Source organism: Mustela putorius, unplaced genomic scaffold (genome assembly GCF_011764305.1).
Source record: "Mustela putorius furo isolate JIRA1106 unplaced genomic scaffold, ASM1176430v1.1 tig00003836_pilon_pilon_pilon, whole genome shotgun sequence".
NCBI classification, from domain to species: domain Eukaryota; kingdom Metazoa; phylum Chordata; class Mammalia; order Carnivora; family Mustelidae; genus Mustela; species Mustela putorius.
This window is the reverse complement of record NW_025421989.1, coordinates 28,464,224-28,483,703: the sequence shown is the minus strand read 5'-3', so window position 1 is coordinate 28,483,703 and position 19,480 is coordinate 28,464,224. Positions and strand designations below refer to the sequence as shown.

Here is a 19,480-nt window from a genome sequence, read left to right as displayed (position 1 = left end):
ACTCCATAGGTACACACACACACACACTAAAACACATGCATATAAATACAACTACTATAATATGTCAAGAGATTTACAGAGCATGGTAAAAATCAGCCATAAATGGCTACTTATGGCTGATGTGATTATGGAGGTTTTCATCAAAGTATCTGCCTCTATAAATAGGCCTTAGAGTATAGGTTATGGAAATGTGAATTAGAGAATAAGTAGAAGGGGTGGTGATGCATAGACAAGGATTAATGAGACATTAATCTATCCGACATGAATAGTTATTGACAGTACTTTGTATGTGCATAGCACTATGAAGTATCACTAGCATGAATAGATTTCTCTCTCTCCCTTTCTTCCTCTCTCTCTCTCACACACACACACACGCACAGTCTAGAAATTAAATGGTTTGTGTACAAAAATGTTCAGCTTGACTAGTATTTATAAAATCAATAAATACTATTAAAACAAACCTGAAAATACTGCTTCCATTCAGAAAACATAAACACTACAACACAGTTGGGAAAAGGAAAAAAAATATATTCCAATGTCACTTCCCAAGTGTAAGAAACAGTTGTGGTTTAATATTTTATTTATTTCTTAAAGAGCTATCCGTCATTTAATTTTAATATTAAACATTAGAGGTAACTGTTGTTAGTGGGATCTTTCGATAATTTTCTTATGAAAATGGAATAAATGAGTCTATCATACTATCAAAGTATGATAAACACAGAAAAACAAAAATAGTAACTTTCTATTCTTTATATTAATTAGCTGGACTAGATTAATATTTTTCCTTAAAATTTTATGATTTTGTTATTTTTCTTAAATCAAACTTCACTCAACATAGTTCATATGAAGTAGAGTATGTTATGTCACTAAAACCAATTGAGAAAATTTCCATCTACTTTCTCGAACTCTTAGCAGTACCAACATTAACCATTTTCTCCCTTTTTAAAATTGTGTGTCCTTGAGCTCTGTGCATTGTACTCTCCTGATTTTGTTCCCATTTCTTTGGGTATTTCTGTTTGATCTACTTTATAAGCTAATTGTTTGTACTCAACATTTAAATATTAAGATTTCTCAGGGCTCTTCCTTGGTCATTGCACCCATGCCCATGACTTACTAACACACATGTGGAGATAACTAACCAAATTATACCTCCAGCTCAGATTTCTCTAGTAAATTCCAGAACTGCAATTTCAACTGCCTGGTTGGCATCTCCATTTATATGTGACAAAGTCACCTCTGCTCTAAGTGCCCCAAACAAAACTTGTCCTTTGTCCATGAAACCTGATCTTCTCTCATTGTTCCCTTTATCAGTGAATGGTGCCACCATTCTAGTTTCACAAGCTCTTGAAACCTATTATATCCTTGAAACACTTACCTCTCAACCACTTGTGTCTAAACCATTAATTATTTGGGTTTTATCTCCCTAGTATCTTTTGATCCACTTCTTTTCATCTCTTCTACCATTAGCCTAGCTCAAATAGCTTTATCTCCCTAGGAATACAACAGCAGTAGCCATTCTGGTGTTTTGCATTGCCTCTTTTTTTTTTTAATATAATTTTTTAATTTTTTATAAACATATATTTTTATCCCCAGGGGTACAGGTCTGTGAATCACCAGGTTTACACACTTCACAGCACTTCCCCATTCCTTTTCATTTATTCTCTAAAATTCATCCAGTCACCTAAGTTTGACAATATCAGTGCACATTCAATCACTTTAGTAGCTTCTGCTCATTGCTAGGAAAGCAAAACAAAATAGAACAAGATGTAGACACTGTCTAACTCTCCCATCACATCTGTGATCCTGCCCCTGCCTTACCGGTTTTCTGGGTTTCTTTCTGTTCCTTGAATAGGCCTCACTTCTTCCTGCTGTAGGGCTTTTGCACATGGTTTTCTCTTTGTCCAGAACCTTCTTCACCCTTTTTTTTTTTTGACCTAACTGACACCCCTTTCCACTTATAAGTCACTGCTGGTGGAAAGGTGTCATAATTCCCTTGAGCAGATAAAATGCCACTATCATATAATAGCCTACCATAACATATAGCACTGTATTGATTCCATATATATATGAATGACATGTGTGTGTGTGGCGGGGGTGTTACTAATCAATGCTTATCACTCAGAGTACATGGTAAGTTCCATGAATATAAGTATCTCATTTAGTTTTGCTCACTACTGTTTTTCCAGAACCAAGCACATAAGTATTTTTTAATAATGTGTATAATATTTTGTTGCATGCTATAATTACAACCATTTACATATAAGAACATGTTGTAATAATAATGATAATTTAGGGTGCCTATGTGACTCAGTCAGTAAGTGTCTGCCTTCAGCTCAGGTCATGATCTCAGGGTCCTGGGATCGAGACCCACGTTAAGCTCCTTGCTCAGCAGGTAGCCTGCTTCTCCCTCTTCCACTGTCTCTACATGTGTTCCCCTTGTTATCTCTCTCTGTCAAATAAATAAGGAAAATCTTTTAAAATAATAATAATGATGATAATTTGATTGCATTTTATAGGACAACAAAAGCACTTTAGTTCTGGTTGAAGCTCAATGTATATAAATAATTAATGAAGATTTGCTCTTTCTGTCATTGGGTTTTATTCTCTTCTCTTATTATCCATACTCCATTTTTACTGTAGTCTTTTGATTCTTGGTTTTGTTTTGTTTTACTATTTTCAACCCAAATATTTTCTTTCCTGCATCTATCTCGGTAACTCCCAATGGCACTTGTCAGTGTTAAATGCTTCCTTCACATCATGATATTCTTTCTTGATTCTGCTCTAGTCTATTCCTTTTTTTTTTTTTTTTCTGTTTCTTACAGTTGGTGCCTTCCCTCCCTCTTTCAACTTGCTATTTGTGGATATCCTGGAAAAATCACTCATTTACTCTTTTTTCTTATCTCCACCAATTTATCTCTTGAAGAAGAGATCCATTTTCTTTGTAACCTAGAAGAGCTTGCAATGTATATTTGGGTATGAAGAAGAAATAATTATTTCATTTTTAAGATGGATGAGAGAGGAATACCTGGGGGGCTCAGTAGGTTAAGTGTCTGCCTTCGGCTTATGTCATCATTTCAGGGTCCAGGGATGGAGCACCTGAGCCCTTCATTGGGCTCCCTGCTCAGTGGGGAGACTGCTTTTCCCTCTCCTTCTGCCGTTCCCCCTACTTGTGCTCCCTCTCTCTCTTTCTGTCAAGTAAATTAATAAAATCTTTGAAAAAAGGAAAAAAGAAAATAAAATCTTTGAAAAAAATGTATTAGAGAAAAAGTGACACCATTTTTTGGTGTCGAAAAAATGAGAAAAAGTGACAACCATTAAGTAATTTGTCCTAGAGTATAGAAAGGTAAGAGGACTCAAAGCACATGTAAATAGTTTTTTCTGTGAAAGGGCAAAAGAATTTGGCAGTGAAAAAAGATTATACTCTATAAAAATATATTGTAAACAATAGCTTTCCCATTTTGTAAGAAAAAGACAACTATCAGTGAAACACAGAAAGAAAAAAATGCATGTTCTCACTTATATGTGGAATATCAAAAAATTGAATGCATAGAAGCAGAGAGTAAAAGGGTAGCTACCATGGCTGGAGAGATGGAGAAAATGGGGAAATGTTGGTCAAAGAGTACAAAGTTGCAGTCATAGAAGATGAATAAGTATAGACATCTGATGTACACCATGGTGACTATTGTTAATAATACTGTATTGAATACTGGAAATTTGCTATGGGAATAAATTTCAGCTGCTTTCATCACAAAAAAGATAACTATGCGAGAAGATGGTATGTTAATTAGCTTGACAGGAGTTATCACTGATATACATACTTCACTATGTATATCAAACCATAATGCTAGGCGCGTTATACAATTTTTATCAAGAATAATTGGGAATAAAAAAAAGAATAATTGGGCCAAAGCCCAAAAGGATGCAGAGAAACTGGATCTCCCATACAATGCTGGTGGGAATGTAAAGTGATACAGCCATTCTAGAAAAATAGCTTGGTTTCTAAAACTAAACATGTAATCACTGTATCACCCAGCAATTCTACTCTTGGGCATTTATCCCAGAAAAAGAAAACTGATGTTCACAACAAAACTTGTACATGAATGTTTACACCAGCATTTTTTTTTGTAATAGTTAGAAATTGGACACAACTCACATATCCACCAATGGATGGATGTGTAACAAATGACACATCCATATTGTGGAGTACTACTCATCCATACAAAGAAATGACCTATTGATAATACAAAAACTCTCATGAATCTCAAGGGCACCATGCTTGAAAAAAATAAAAAAAAAAAAACTCCAAGATTACATACTGTGTTATTCCTTTCATTATTATTGAAAATAATAGCATTATTGAAATAACAAAATTATGAAGACCAAAAAACAGATTGTTAGTTGCAACAGGTTAGGAATGGGGGTCACTCAATGTAGGGGTGCCAGAAGAGAGCCTGTGGTAATGGACCTATTCTGTATCTTGATGGTCGCATTTGTTGTGCAAGACTATTCTTGATAACAATGCACATAACTACACACACAAACACACATGCAGACAAATACTGACAGAAGGACACAAGTGAGTTTATGTATAACTGGTAAAAATTTGAAGAAACTCTGTGGATTATATGGCTAATTTGCCAATTGTGACCTTGTACTATAGTTATCCAAGGTGTCAACATTGTAGTAGGTATGGTGAAGGTTGCACAAGACATCCCTGCATATTTCTTTGCAGGTTCCTATGACTCCATGTTTACTGCAAAAAGAAAAAAAATTTAATACAACATTAAACCTTTAACAAGCCCTCAGTATCCTGAAGGCCAGTGTGTCATCACAAGATCTAATCAACAGATAAGTCTTGCAAATTAATAAATCCACTACTTAGGGTACAAAGAATGGTTTAATGCTAACCCACTAGAATGCAATCCATTTCTGTTATAGAGGAACATGCATCACTTATTGAACAAAATGTCATAGTGATTTAAGCTTTGTTCTAAATGTCCTACCTTGTGAGGTATTGTGTTTCAGGTTGTTTATGACCAAAAAGCCTGCATGAGAAGGGCTGGCATTTTAGAGATTGTGCTGGTCCACAGGCATGGTAACTGGACAAGACCAGAGACTACTTGAGTTTTCAACCTGAGTCTACCTATCAAGCTAATTAATCATGGACAAGCCTGTATTTAACTATTTATTGAGTGCCTGGTGCTGAGCTGAGTGTATTTAATATTGATTGTCTTCAAGAAAAAAATAGGAATATTAATGTTGCTTTGCAATGTTGCTTATTGTAGGCATTAGAAAGGAACGTTTCCTGGTCATTGGCAAAGTATCCACAAAGTTGACAGTTTTTGTACTTTGTATTATTTTAACTATTAATATTAATGAATAGCTAATTTACATTTAACCTCCAAAGAAGTGACAAGTTGTATAAACAAATGCACAGATCAAGAGATGATCTCTGATAGTATGTGTGCATGCACGTGCATGTCTGTGTGTGTGTGTGTGTGTGTGTGTGTCTGAGATCTCCCTGCTTTAATCTAGTCTTAAACAGATCCATCCTTCTCATTGTTATCCCAGTTATGTTTCTAAAACATTAATCTAGGATCTTGTGTCTGTATCTTAACATCCTATAGAGAATCCTCTAGCTACAGTGTAAAATCCAAGGCCCCAGCACACAGGACCTTTTACAGTATGTCCCTCACTTTTTTATCTGCTGTTGTCCTCCACGTAGACTTCTCTCTAGTCATAAAAATTGTGGTTCCACAAATAAGTCATGTAATTGCATGCCTATGACTAATTCCCACTTCCTAGAATGTTCTTACAAAAACCACTATCAGGGGCACCTGGGTGGCTCAGTCATTAAGCGTCTGTCTTCAGCTCAGGTCATGATTCCAGGGTCCTGGGTTCGAGCTCCACATCAAGCTCCCTGCTCAGCAGAAAGCCTGCTTCTCCGTCTCACACTCCCACTCTCCCTGCCTGTGTTCCCTCTCTCACTGGGTCTCCCTCTGTCAAATACATAAAATCTTTTTTTAAAAAAATAAAAAGCCAACCAAACAAACAAACAAAAACAAAATCACTATCACCTTGTATCTTGTACTAACAATTTATATCCATTATTCTAGTATTTGTTTATAGAACATCATTAAAAAGCATTCCGGACTACCCTGGGTGGGATACGTATCTCTGTTCTGTGTTCTATTTTTTTTTTAAGATTTTATTTATTTATTTGACAGAGGGAGATCACAAGTAGGCAGAGAAGCAGGCAGAGAGAGAGGAGGAAGCAGGATCCCTGTTGAGCAGAGAGCCTGATGCGGGGCTCAATCCCAGAACCCTGGGATCATGACCTGAGCCAAAGGCAGAGGCTTAACCCACTGAGCCACCCAGGTGCCCCTATTCTGTGTTCTTAATGAAAACTCACTGTAGATAATTTTTCAAAAGTAATTATATCCTCTGATGTCAATGTCAGGTTGCTTCTGATTCATTCCCTTGCTCCTTAAGAGGAGAGTTTTTGTCTGTTATGTATGGGTTACTTGTGCCTAATTGTTTCTAGGCCCATATATGAATGATTAAATATTGCAGCAATAGTCTAACTGTTATTTAGTCATGAAATCATTATATTTTTGGAACTCAGGTGTCCAGGCTGAAAAGGGCTCATGTGTAATAGTGAATTCTGGTGTGTATTATTATATTCAGACACACGCATGTGCACACACACACACACACACACTATTACTAATAAAAAAAAGAGTAGGATAATTCTTAGTATATTATTTTTTTCCTGAGGGCTCAATGAATTGTAAAAGTTATAAACCTCAGTCTGAAATGTCTGTTGCTTTATTTAGATCATTCCTGTAATCAGTAGTATTTTGGGTTTTCCCAATTCTTTTCTTAGTCTTGAAAGAAACTCATAGTTAAAAAAGAAGCCTGACCCTGTACCCCTGGGGATAAAAATATATGTTTATAAAAAATAAAAAATTAAAAAAAAAAAAAAAAAGAAGCCTGACTTGTGGGGATTCCTTTGAGGGACTACAAAGCTGAGATCTTTTTGGAGTTGTTGAATTACTACCAAGCGAGATAGATTCAAGGAAGATAGAAATTAGGTGAATCGCTTCTGTTCGTACACTATGTGCATGCTGGTTCTGCTGTTCTTTGATGTGGGTAGAAGAGTTTTAAGTCTCTGGCTGGGTGTCTGAGGACAGATTGCTAAGAAAGAGCGCAGTTGGCTTGGACTACCTGGAAGACAACTGTTTGCTTCTGCTTGAGTTATTGTTGGAGTTTCCCTGAAGGGGACTTAGAACGGAATGTCCATTCCAGGGAGGATTCAGTTTCAGATAGCTGCCTTCCTGAGCTCATTTTCCACCCTGAGGTCTGGCCACATTGACTGGAAATCTTTCATCTGTTTTAATCTGGATTGGAGCTAATTTATAAAAAGAAAGTTAGTTGCTGGGTAACTATGTGCCCAAACTCAGGGTGACAGATGTCTATTGAATGACTCAGACATATGGAATTGGAGGGTACCTTAAAACAAAAATAGTTTCTTCTAGGTCAATATAACAGCCTACCCATATTTATTAAGTGGAGTATTTTGCATTAAAAATAATGTTTCTAAGTGTTTTATTGGCAAGTAAATATGAACTGTATTTTGTGCATTATGTTAACATACTATTTGTGCATTACAGAAATCCATAGGTCTGGTACACCCAGGTGTTTCAGGTGTTTTAGGACACAAACTAGCTGGAGTGATGATAGTGACTTACTGAAGTAGTGGGCCATCTGACCCAATTTCAAAATGAAATTGAGTTTCTGAAAAACTAATGTAATAATTTTTCCTTTAATATTTTATCTTTGAGTTATTATTTATATGTAAAAGGTATTTATGGGAATCTTCATGGTCTCTTCTGACTTGGAAAGCTTTAACCAAGAAAAAGATATGATACAGACTCATTTTATCCATGACAGTATATGATAATAGCTCTATGATTAATTTTTTCTTAGTGAAAGCATATATTATTGTATTGTCTTCAACTAAAATAGAATATTTGGCCATTTAAAAAAATAATTCCTTTTTAAAAAGGTTTTATATATTTATTTGACAGAGAGAGAGAGGTCACAAGTAGGCAGAGAGGCAGGCAGAGTGAGAGGGGGAAGCAGGCTCCCTGCTGAACAGAGAGCCCGATGCTGGGCTTGATCCCATGACCCTGAGATCATGACATGAGCCGAAGGCAGAGCCTTAACCCACTGAGCCATCCAGGTGCCCCAATTTGGCTGATTTTTTACCGTTATAATGCAGAAGTAAAGAACTACCCAACCAGAAAACAATCCAGGCCTTGAATAATATGATTTTTAAAAAATAATATATTTTACCTAAATTAAACTTACAGTCATCCTTCTGCCTGGGTATCACATTGCAAAATGTACAATTGTGAAAACTGAAAATTTGGGGTATGAATGAGAAATGGAGGATAGTTGGATCTTAATCCATGCATCTAGAAGTCAGGTTCTACCACTGAACAATTAATTTGCATATATCCATTATATTTTTTAATAAGTGATAATGATCAAAACATTTCTTATAAATAAATAACTTAATTCTTATAAAATTTTTGGTGAAATAATGTATTACCATTCCTACTTTATAAATGTGGTAACTGAGTCCATATTATTTGCATTATACTTTGGTTTATTATATTACCTCTACTTCTAGATGACCTCTTTCTGGATATAGCAAATCATGTATTATATGGTCAGTGACCTTAGAATATTATTATATGCTAGGAATAAGCTCAATAAATGTGAACTGAATTAATTCATATCCAAAAGTGATAGAAAAAGTAATCAATTACCCATATTTGTGTAGTTCTTTTCATCTAAACCATTTGATAATGACATCTAATACCTTAGAAAGAATATAGTGTTAGAAAAAAATCTCAGATAAGTTTTGAAAATATAATTATGCACATATACATGCAGAGTTCTAAAAATGAAATAGACTGTTGATTCAGCCTGCAGGCCAGGTATATAAGGTGTCTCCATTTTACATGTGTGTTTTAATTGTTTACATTAAAATGTACTACCTAGATACAAATTCCCTATTGGAATCTTCAGTACTTACAATTAATGAAAGCATACCTTTTATAATACAAGTCCATAAAAGATACTGATTGATTAATATACCATGTATTTTTTCCAATTGCAGAAAACCGTTAGAATTGTATACATATACTCTGAATGTAGCATATCTTTTAGCAAATAACATAGTCAATTGATACATATATTCAAATACTTACATATCTGATATAATCATATGTCAACTTCAGAATTCTTCCAAATGTAAATTTCCATGGGTATAAAAGGGAATGCTGAGTCTGCATATAGAAAGAAAGAATATCTGACTCTCAATTCTCCAGTCAGAATTCATTTGGAGTCATTTGGAGAGTTGGTTTTTTTTTTAGTTTAAGAAGGAACCTAGCTTTCATGGTGTGTGCATATGCATATGTATATGTCTCTGTATATTATAAGAAAAGAAAAACACAAGGGTCCAATATGTGAGTAGTAAGATAATGGTATTATCCACCTAAAACAGGTAACTTCATAGATGTGAATTGCTTTTTGTTAGTGGATATATTTTTAACATCCCTTTGAATTATTCCCTTTAAAAAGATGAAGACTGTTTCGTAGAAACAATTTTAAAGTGGGGCACCTGGATGGTGCAGTCGGTTAAGAGTCTGACTCTTGATTTTGGCTCAGGTGGTCATCTCAGGGTCCTGGGATTGATCCATGTGTTGACCTCTGCATCAGGCTCCACACTGAGCATGGAGTCTGCTTAAGATTTTCTCTCACTCTCTTTCTCAAATGAATAAGTAAATAAATCTTTGACAAAGAAATAATTTTAAAGTAAGCACAGGCTATTGCTATATAAACTGGCATTTAAACAGAACATCTTTAAAGCATTAGGGCATATTTCCTCTCTAGCCCAAATTTGAAAACTTGAGAAATTTCAGAATTCAATAAGTTCAATACATAAAACAAAATTATCAGTTAATTACAAAACCTGTATGTCTAATTCCAGGGCCAAGATCTTCAGCGAGTTCAAAGTACATTGCTACTTATTACTAGACTTTTGTAAGAAATAATCCTTTATAGGTCTATCACTTCCTTTATCCTGAGTTTGGTGTGCATTTCTTCATATTAGTTGTCAATTGATGAGTGCAAATATTCATGCAGCCCAAGAGCAGAGCATTCATTTCATTGACTGCAATTATTAGCATGATTTTTGACATCTTATTCATTGAGAGAGTGTCATTTAATGTTAATTAGAATGAATGTGAATGCTTTCACATCCTTAGCTAATAAATTTGCTCATAGAATAAAAACATGTCTGCTATGCTTTGAGGATCAAGAATGTTCCTTAAATGGGGGCACCTGGGTGGCTCAGTGGGTTAAGCCCCTACCTTCGGCTCAGGTCGTGATCTCAGGATCCTGGGATGGAGCCCCGCATCAGGCTGTCTGCTCAGCAGGGAGCCTGCTTCTCCTCCCCCCGCCTGCCTCTCTGCCTACTTGTGATTTCTCTCTATGACAAATAAATAAAATCTTAAAAAAAAATGTTCCTTAAACGAAATGTGAATAAAGGCCAAAGAAGGTAAAATGACATCTTTCATGCTAGTTCCAATAGGGGTATTTTGTTGAAAAACAAAGCCTTCTTTACATAAAGGCAGAGTGGTGTGGCATATTTTCTCTTAATTCTGAGAGGTTTGTCACTGCTTTTCTTCTATTGTGCTTAAGTTTTGCCTTGAATCCACTTGTTTATAGGAATGCCTCTCCCAGTAGGCTATGAGTTTATGTACACAGCAACTACTGTTATTTGTATACACATGTGCTAAGCAAAGCCTCTCATGACTGATGCTTAATAAATGGTGACTAAATAGCATGGCTGAAATCTGATGTCATCCTTGTTTGTTTTTTGTGTGTATGGTGGGAAGAGAAGTGGCTAGCTCTAAGCAGTATAATCAGCTAGATTCCTTGATTATTTGTTTTTTGCATGTGTTGAGTTTGAGAAGTTTTGCATAGATCTTGGATTCCAGCCCTTTATCTGTAGTGTCATCTGCAAATATCTTCTCCTGTTCCACAGGCTTTCTGTTTTGTCGGCAAATGTTTCCTTTACCGTGCAGAAGCTTTTTATCTTGATGAAGTCCCAAAAGCTCATTTTCACTTTTGTTTCCCTTGCCTTTGGAGACATGTCTTGAAAGAAGTTGCTGTGGCCAATGTCAAAGAGGTTACTGCCTATGTTCTCCTCTAGGATTTTGATGGATTCCTGCCTCACATTGAGGTCTTTCATCCGTTTAGAGTTTATCTTTGTGTATGGTGTAGGTGAGTGGTTGAGTTTCATTCTTCTCTATGTAGTTGTCCAATTTTCCAAGCACCATTTATTAAGGAAAGCTTGTATTGCTTGGAGCACTAGGTGTTATACACAAACAATGGATCATAGAACACTACATCAAAAATTAATGATGTACTGTATGGTGACTAACATAACATAATGAAATTAAACAACAAAACAAAACAAATTCCTAGTGTTTATACATAGTAGTAGCTTAGACAATGTGGGAAATAAAGTAATAAAATGTGTTATTTAGGAGTTTTTGTGTATCATGAAATTTTCAAAGGGGAAGATTCAGACCTCTTTTCTAGGTGACTGATAGTATGTGTGAAAACTCTTGGAACTTGTAAAGTACTATGGCAGTATAAGAGATTTCCCATGAAGAAACAATGCACTGTGTTGTTGGTTCACTAAGACTGTGATGTTGTGTATGCTTCCTGGTCAAACTCTCTGTTTAGAAGAGATACACCATAGGAGCTAATAATGTTATCCAAAGCATTTAGGGGAATCCTCACCCATTTACTCTTTCAAAACACATCTTAAATTTCAGGTATTACAGTAAATGTTATAGTTAAAAAGGTGAAGAAGGGGAGCCTGGCTGGCTTAGTTGGTAGAGCAGGTGACTATTGCTTTTGGGGTCATGAGTTTAAGCCCCAAGTTCAAGCATAGAGCTGACTTTTAAAAAATTAAAAATAAATGAAAAGGTGTAGCAAACATAGTTTCTGCCCCACAAAAAAGAAAATGACACATCCCATAAAATGAAGAGGTTGCTACGATGTAAGTTTACACAGTTCCAATGGCAGCATAGCAACACATAGGCAGAAATACCTCAGTCTACAAAGATATCCAAGAAGACTTTCAAAAAGGAATGATGAATTAGGCTGAGGCTTAGCATGAGAAGACATTGTGCCAGATAGAGGAGTAAAAAAAGACATTTAAGACAGGGGGAATGGCATGTGCAAAGATGTAGTGTGTGTAATTTTAGTGTATTTAGGAAATTAAATGGGTATTAGAGGGGCACCTGGGTGGCTCAGTGGGTTAAAGCCTCTGCCTTCAGCTCAGATCATGATCTCAGGGTCCTGGGATTGAGAGCCGAGTTGGGCTCTCTGCTCAGCGGGGAGCCTGCTTCCCTTCCTCTCTCTGCCTGCCTCTCTGCCTACTTGTGATCTCTGTCTGTCAAATAAATAAATAAAATCATAAAAAATGGGTATTAGATGGTAAATCCAATGATTATGGTATGGCCAAAATAAAAGTTGGACTCCTATCATGAAGAGCACACCAAGAAATTTCAGGCTATGCTAAGGAGTTAAGAAGCCAGTGAGTAACTTTGAGCAGTGACTCAAAGTTACTGCTTTAATAACAAAGTTACTGAATTAGTACTGTGTAATACTTATGTTATAGTCCTTATTATTTAGAGAAGACTTTGACACCATTTTGATGGATTGTGAATTGGAGAGATGTGTGGGAATCAGTAGCTAATTTTGAGCTTCCATACCAATTACCTGATGATAATCAGAATACAGATTGCTGGGCTCCATAGTCAGTAGATCTGAGGTAGGGACCAATAATTTGTATCCTTACAAGTTCCCAATGTCATGCTTATGTCCCTGGTCCAAGGACCAAACACTGGGAATCTCTGACTTAGAGCATGGTTCTGGGATGCAGTTAAAGCCACGTGGGGAGCTTTTAAAATGGTGTTGAGAGCCCCAGCTGTATAGGCAGGTGTAAGAAGGTTGTGGTTATATCCCAAATACAAGCCTTACTAGTGTATTAGTAATGGAAATGATGGAATACAATCAAGATATTTAGATATATAATTGGTAAACGTAGTAATGAAATGTGACTAGGTAGTGAGGAAAGAGAAAAGGGTCACAGAGTAAAGCATGCCAGTTGTTGACTCCCTAGCTTCTGACTTGGGCCAATATAGTTTTATATGGTATATATTTATACTTCCTTTTGGAAACCAGGTAGAAAGCTTATGTATATAAGGAAAAAAAAACAAAACATTGATTTTCAAATGTCAAAGACAATTATTCTAATTTAAGCAACTTTACGTCTTTAAAGATTTATTTATTTTGAGAGAGAGAGAGAGAACAAGTAGAAGGGGCAGAGAGTCTTTTTAAAATTTGTTTATTTTTATTTAAATTCAATTAGCCAATGTATAGTACATCCTTAGTTTTTGATATAATGTTCGATGATTCATTAGTTGCATATAACATCCAGTGCTCATCAGATCACGTGCCCTCCTTAATGCTTATCACCCAGTTAGCCCATCCTCCCATGCACCTCCCCTTCTACAGCGCTTAGTTTGTTTGCCAGAGTCAAGAGTCTCATATGGTTTGTTTCCCTCTCTGATTTCTTCACCGTCAGTTTTCCCTCCCTTCACCTATTGTCTTTTCCACTATTCCTTATATTCCACATATAAGTGAAACCATATGATATTTATCTTTCTCTGATCAACTTATTTCACTTAGCATAATACCCTCCGGTTCCATCCATGTTGATGTAAATGGTAGATTTTCAACTTTTCTGATGGCTGAGTAATATTCCATTGTGTATTTGAACTAGATCTTCCTTATCCATTCATCTGTTGGAGGACATCTTGGCTCCTTCCACACTTTAGCAGACTCCACACTGAGCACAGAGTCCAACATAGAGCTCGACTCAAGGCCCCAAGATCATGACCCAAGCCAAAACCAAGAGTCAGATACTCAACCAACTGTCCCCCAAAGCGGCCCTAATTTAAGTAAGCTTAAAGACAAAAATTAGACCCAGTATTTAACCACTTACTTTTTAGCCTTCAGGAAGGTTGTGTAGTTAGTTGTTATAAATTGAATTCACAGAAACAAAACGTGGATGTATACTTCATCATAGTGTGGTACCCATCCCCCTGGGGGGGGGCATTATTCATCAATCTATTTGGAAGCCTACGTTTGGAATGCCAGACGGACTTTATAACAATAATCTGTCATGTATATAAAACAGCTCATGTCTGGACAAGAGGGATGGTGATACCATAGTTTGTTTATCTTGGCTAAATACAGAACAGGAAGTAGTGTCTTCCAACAGGGAGAGCAATTAGAATAATCATTAATTAGGGTATTTGCAATTCCTTTGTGAAGGACTATTCTTTGTTAAATGAAATAAAGCTCTCTGCTTTGATTATAGTTATCATCTTGTGAAAATATTGAATGAGTTTAGATTCCTAAAGGAAATTAGAAGTTAGGTAAAATTCACATTTGCTTAAAAACCCCTTACAGTGAAAGATACTGATTACTACAGATGAATATAGGAGAACATCATTGATTCAAAGAGATTATTATAGGTGACAAGTTTAAAATGAACCTTAACCGACAAATTGGAAAATATTTTTTCCCGCTAGAGATTGCTGTCAACTCCACAGAGTATATGCAAGGTCATGTGTTATCAAAAGTCAGCTAACTTAACTGTTTCAGCTTCTGCTCTCACAACCCTCCTTCCCTCCTACTCCTAGCCCTTTAGCCTAAGGTTCCTAGGTGGGAACCCCCAAACTACCAAACTCTTAGGGTTTCAGGTGTGCATCTTAAAATGGCTTCTCTTTGACCCCTCTTTACTGAAAACTTGGTCACTTACAGCTTGGTTTCCATTTCAACTCCAGAGGAAATCCTTTCCTAATCCCTCTCCCCAAGCCTCTTCAGGCCACCAGACTACAGCATGAGAAGCGGTACCATGTCAGAGAATTCCCATTGCATCACATCTCTCACTAAATGTCAATTTATTTACTTTCATATTAGAGTTAACATTCCTTAACAGCAGGCAGGTGTGTTTGATTCATCATTATTATGGTGGTAGTGTCATTTTATATGGCGTGCCCCCCACCCTATACCTAAAAATAAGCACAGGGCTTAGAAGGGAAAGCTATTCAGCTAATGCTTTTTTAAAATAAATAGATGAATATTGGAAAGCATATGAAGAGCAGAGCTCATTCTAACAATGGTTAAACTTAATATTCTCTTGTTGTAGTAGTAAGAAATATATGTTAAGGTGTTGGCAAAGTTGATGTCTTCTGAGGTCTCTCTCCTTGGCTTGTAGATACAGGCCATCTTCTCCCTCTGACTTCACTTGATCTTTCCTCTTTGTGTGTCTGTGTCCCAATCTCTCTTTATGAGGACAATAATTTAGGGTCCTCTCATAATGAGTTCATTTTGTTGCCATGTGAACTGGGGAAACCCCAAGCCCTGGGGCTTCAACCCAGCCCAACTCAAAGATGTTCCCAAAGGTTCTTGGCCTCATCATGAGCAAGAGTTCAAGGACAGACATAACATAGTGGATGATGGACACAAGTAGGAAAGTTGATGAAAGCAAAAGTACACTCTCCAGATGTGATGGGGGGGAGCCTGAAAGAGAGAGAAAGAGAGAGAGAGAGTACGTGAGCTGCTCACTCTGGATTTTGGATTAACGGTTGTTAACTACAGGGTTGAATATTCTTTACTTGAGGTAAAGATTTCTTGGAAGCAAGGTTTTCTGCTTTTTGTTCAGAGGTTTCCTGTCGTGGTGGCTGCTCACTATCTTGGGCCTGTCTGGGTTTGATTCAGCTTCTTATGGAGTGCTGCCAGGACAGGACTCTGACCTTCCCAATATCTGGCCATGACTTCCTTGTATGGGGGGTCTCCAGGAATCCTGTTAGAATCTAACTAACTGCCTATTCCAGCAATTTAACCTTAATTACCTGTTTTAAATATCCTATCTCCAAATATAATCACATCCTGAAGCACTGGGGGTTAGGACTTCAACATATATTTGGGGGGTGAGGGGCACACAACTTAGCCTGTAATATGGAATCATGTCAAAGAACCGTTTTGAGAGTACAAGAGATTGGTGTCTGAGTGGAGTATGGGAGAAAGGAAATTGGTTCAGGTGTTCCCTGTTCTCACTCTTTCACTGAACCAATCAGATCCATGGAAAATGGTCTTACAGTCCACACAGGCAACTAAGATTCAGTTGCTCAAGAGGCTTTTTTCCCTGAGTTTATAACTTCTGCTGATGTGTGTTTGTAGTGCAAATGAATCCTTTGTGTAAGGTACAATTAGCCATTTGTAACCACCAAGCAGCAGAGGGCAAGAGAACTGGAGGAGAGTAAAGAAATGGTGGTTAGAAAAGAAAAGGGGACTGAAAAGGTAGAAAAAAGGAAAGAACACATAATACATTAAGACATGAATAACCAAACAAAAAGCACAAATCAGACCTGTAAATATAAACAAACTGGTATTTGAAAGAGGATAAGGGGTGTGGGGAGGGGCAAAATGGCTGAGGAGCTTCCTACAGGTTTCTAGTTATGGAATGAATAAGTCACTCTACTATCAAAGTCAATGATACACTAGCTTTGTACAGTGGCAGGTGGTAGCTGTATTTGTGGTGAGCACTGCATGATATATTAACTTCTCAAATTCCTATGTTGTACACCTGAAACTGTTGTAGCATTGTGGGTCAACTACACTCAAAAAATAACTTGAAAAATTGAAAAAAATCATTTAGCTTTTAAAGTTTATTTAAAAATGTATTAGGAAAAAATGCACAAAGAAGATTGAAGATTTTAAAAGATGATGTTAATTGACAGAGGGATAGACAGACAGAAACATATGGCCAAAGGAAACCTGGTATTTCGTCTACAGTTTTGCTTTCTCACTAGCACGACACCCTGTGGTGAATAAGAAGATCACAGACCATCACAGCTGGAAAGACCTGGAGAATATGTTCTAACCCCTCATTTTACAGTTGTCAAAAGTGAGATTCCAGATCTCAAAGCTAGTAAATACAAAGCTAAAATTAAATAAAACCCAGGTGGTTCATAGCTGGTGATTTTCACATCATACCACACTGCTGTATAGTTGTACAGTTAGAAAAGGTGGTTTAAGAGAATCAAGGTGATATCTTATCCTGCTTCTATAATCCCCATAGCTTCATAAAGGGTAATACATTCACTTGACTGCAGTTTCACTATCCAGTAGGTATATATGCATATATGAAATTATCCATGTATATGGATATATAATGTTAGATCCTATAAACATATGTATTTTTACAGATAACATGCCTACTTATAAAATTAGTATCTCTAGCAATTGCCTATCTACCAGTATTCTATATATCCAGAAACAGAGAACAGAATTAGGAAAGATTGGGGACATTAGTAAGTCAAAACCATGGCTCCCAGAATTACAATAGATAAATTTCAAAAGTCAATGACAGGGCCTGTGTGTGTTAATCTAACCTCTATGCTCCACTCATACACCACACGTTCTAGCTATGCTAAACTACTTTATAATTCTTGAAAGTGCCATCCTTCTTTTCATCTCTGCACATGTTCACGCACCTTTGTTTGCCTCCCTTCCATTTTTGTTCACACAGTAAGTTACTGAATTTTCCCTGACTAGATTTCCTTTGACTAAATTTCCTCTAACCTAGATTCTTACATTTCTCTTAGACAGAGTTGGGTGTACTTCTGTTGCTGTCTTAAATATATCTCTAAAACAGGAGCAACCATATAGAGGAAATTATTCACCACCTCTTATTACAGCTTATAACATTCCTACTCACAGAATGCAGAATGTAAACCCTGGAGGCCAAGAAATATGGGTGCAATGTTGGGAAAGAAATAATTATAGAATGATTATTGTGATAACTATAGAGCTTTACACTTACTGGAATAAATATTTATATTTTTGAGTCCTAGCTCTATTTTCAGCAGTAAATATTAGAGGATACTCTGTGTTAAAAGCACTGTATGTCCTAGAGATATTCTAATGTGTTATAGGAATTGAAGTCAATGATGTTAAATGGTCAATTCTATAGATGATTGTTTTGTGATTTAAGGAATAGGTTCCATTTTTTTAAGTCTTTTCCTTTATAAAATATACTTTGTTAAGCTCACCTTAAGCTGTATGAGTATATAGCTTTTCTGTAACTTTGACAAAATATATGGAAATAAGATACATAGAAATGAAAGCAAAATGTTAAAAACAGAACTTGATAGGATTTTTCAAATTTAGCCATCATATCTTGCTTTTTTCTTAAGCTTCTAGAATATTTTGTTAGTATTGTAAGAAAGCTTTCCCTCTGGAAGATAAATCTTTGGAATTGTTAACTTGGAAACATGTTAGAAAATATAAAATTTCACTCGTAATTAGCAGTGGGTTACATTCTGGATTATTTCAGTACTCCTATGTGTACGTTCCAGCCTTTCTCCATTGAGTATTTTATTATACAATTTTTAATTATATCTAAAAAAAATTTTTAGTTTAAAATGAGAATAGGCTTAAGATAGAAAAATATTTTGAAATATTTCATTAAGAAGTTCCCAGACTAACACCATTCTATTCCCACTTTCCTGAAAATTCTGGCTTAACTTTAACCATATAAGCATGTTTGCAGTTTCATTACAATCCTATTTGAATTCCGTCTATTTCCATTGCCCTTGAATTCCAGGACAATAGAGATCTTGTCTCAGACATCTTTGTATCTCTAACAGCAAAATGAATCTCATTTCTGGGGTGCCTGGGTGGCTCAGTGGGTTAAAGCCTCTGCCTTTGGCTCAGGTCATGACCCCAGGGTCCTGGGATCGAGCCCTGCATGGGGCTCTTTGCTCAGCAGGGAGCCTGCTCCCTCCTCTCTCTCTGCCTGTCTCTCTGCCTGCTTGTGATCTCTATCTGTCAAATAAATAAATAAAATCCAAATAAATAAATAAATAAATAAATAAATAAATCTTATTTCCATGAAGATCTAGAATTAAGAGTTCCAGATGACAGAATAAAAAAAGGTCGTAAATGGAAAGTATGCATATAGTCCAGGCCAGGCTTATAAAGGTATAGACTTAGAGTAGAAAAGGAAGGGATTCAATAAGGAGAATCATACTTACTTGATAATAAGTGGTCAGTAAATTGTGGAAGATGAAGAAAAAGGAAAGGACAACGTGATAGTGATCCTTAAAGAGTGTTCCATGGAACACTAATTATTCAGTGTGAGCACCTCTGGTTTTCCTGAGCCCTGGGGGAAAAAAAAATCTTTTAATCCTATAAATTAAGGAATTGCTGTTTGCTTACTACATTACTCTCTTAGAGTTCCATAGTACAC

General features: G+C 36.3%; 1 protein-coding gene across 3 annotated transcripts in view; it reads left to right on the top strand.

Annotated features, from left to right (window-relative positions):
* Positions 1-19,480, top strand: part of DMD (dystrophin) — a 2,119,021-nt gene that overhangs the window by 8,540 nt on the left and 2,091,001 nt on the right. The gene's annotated exons all lie outside the window — the stretch shown is intronic.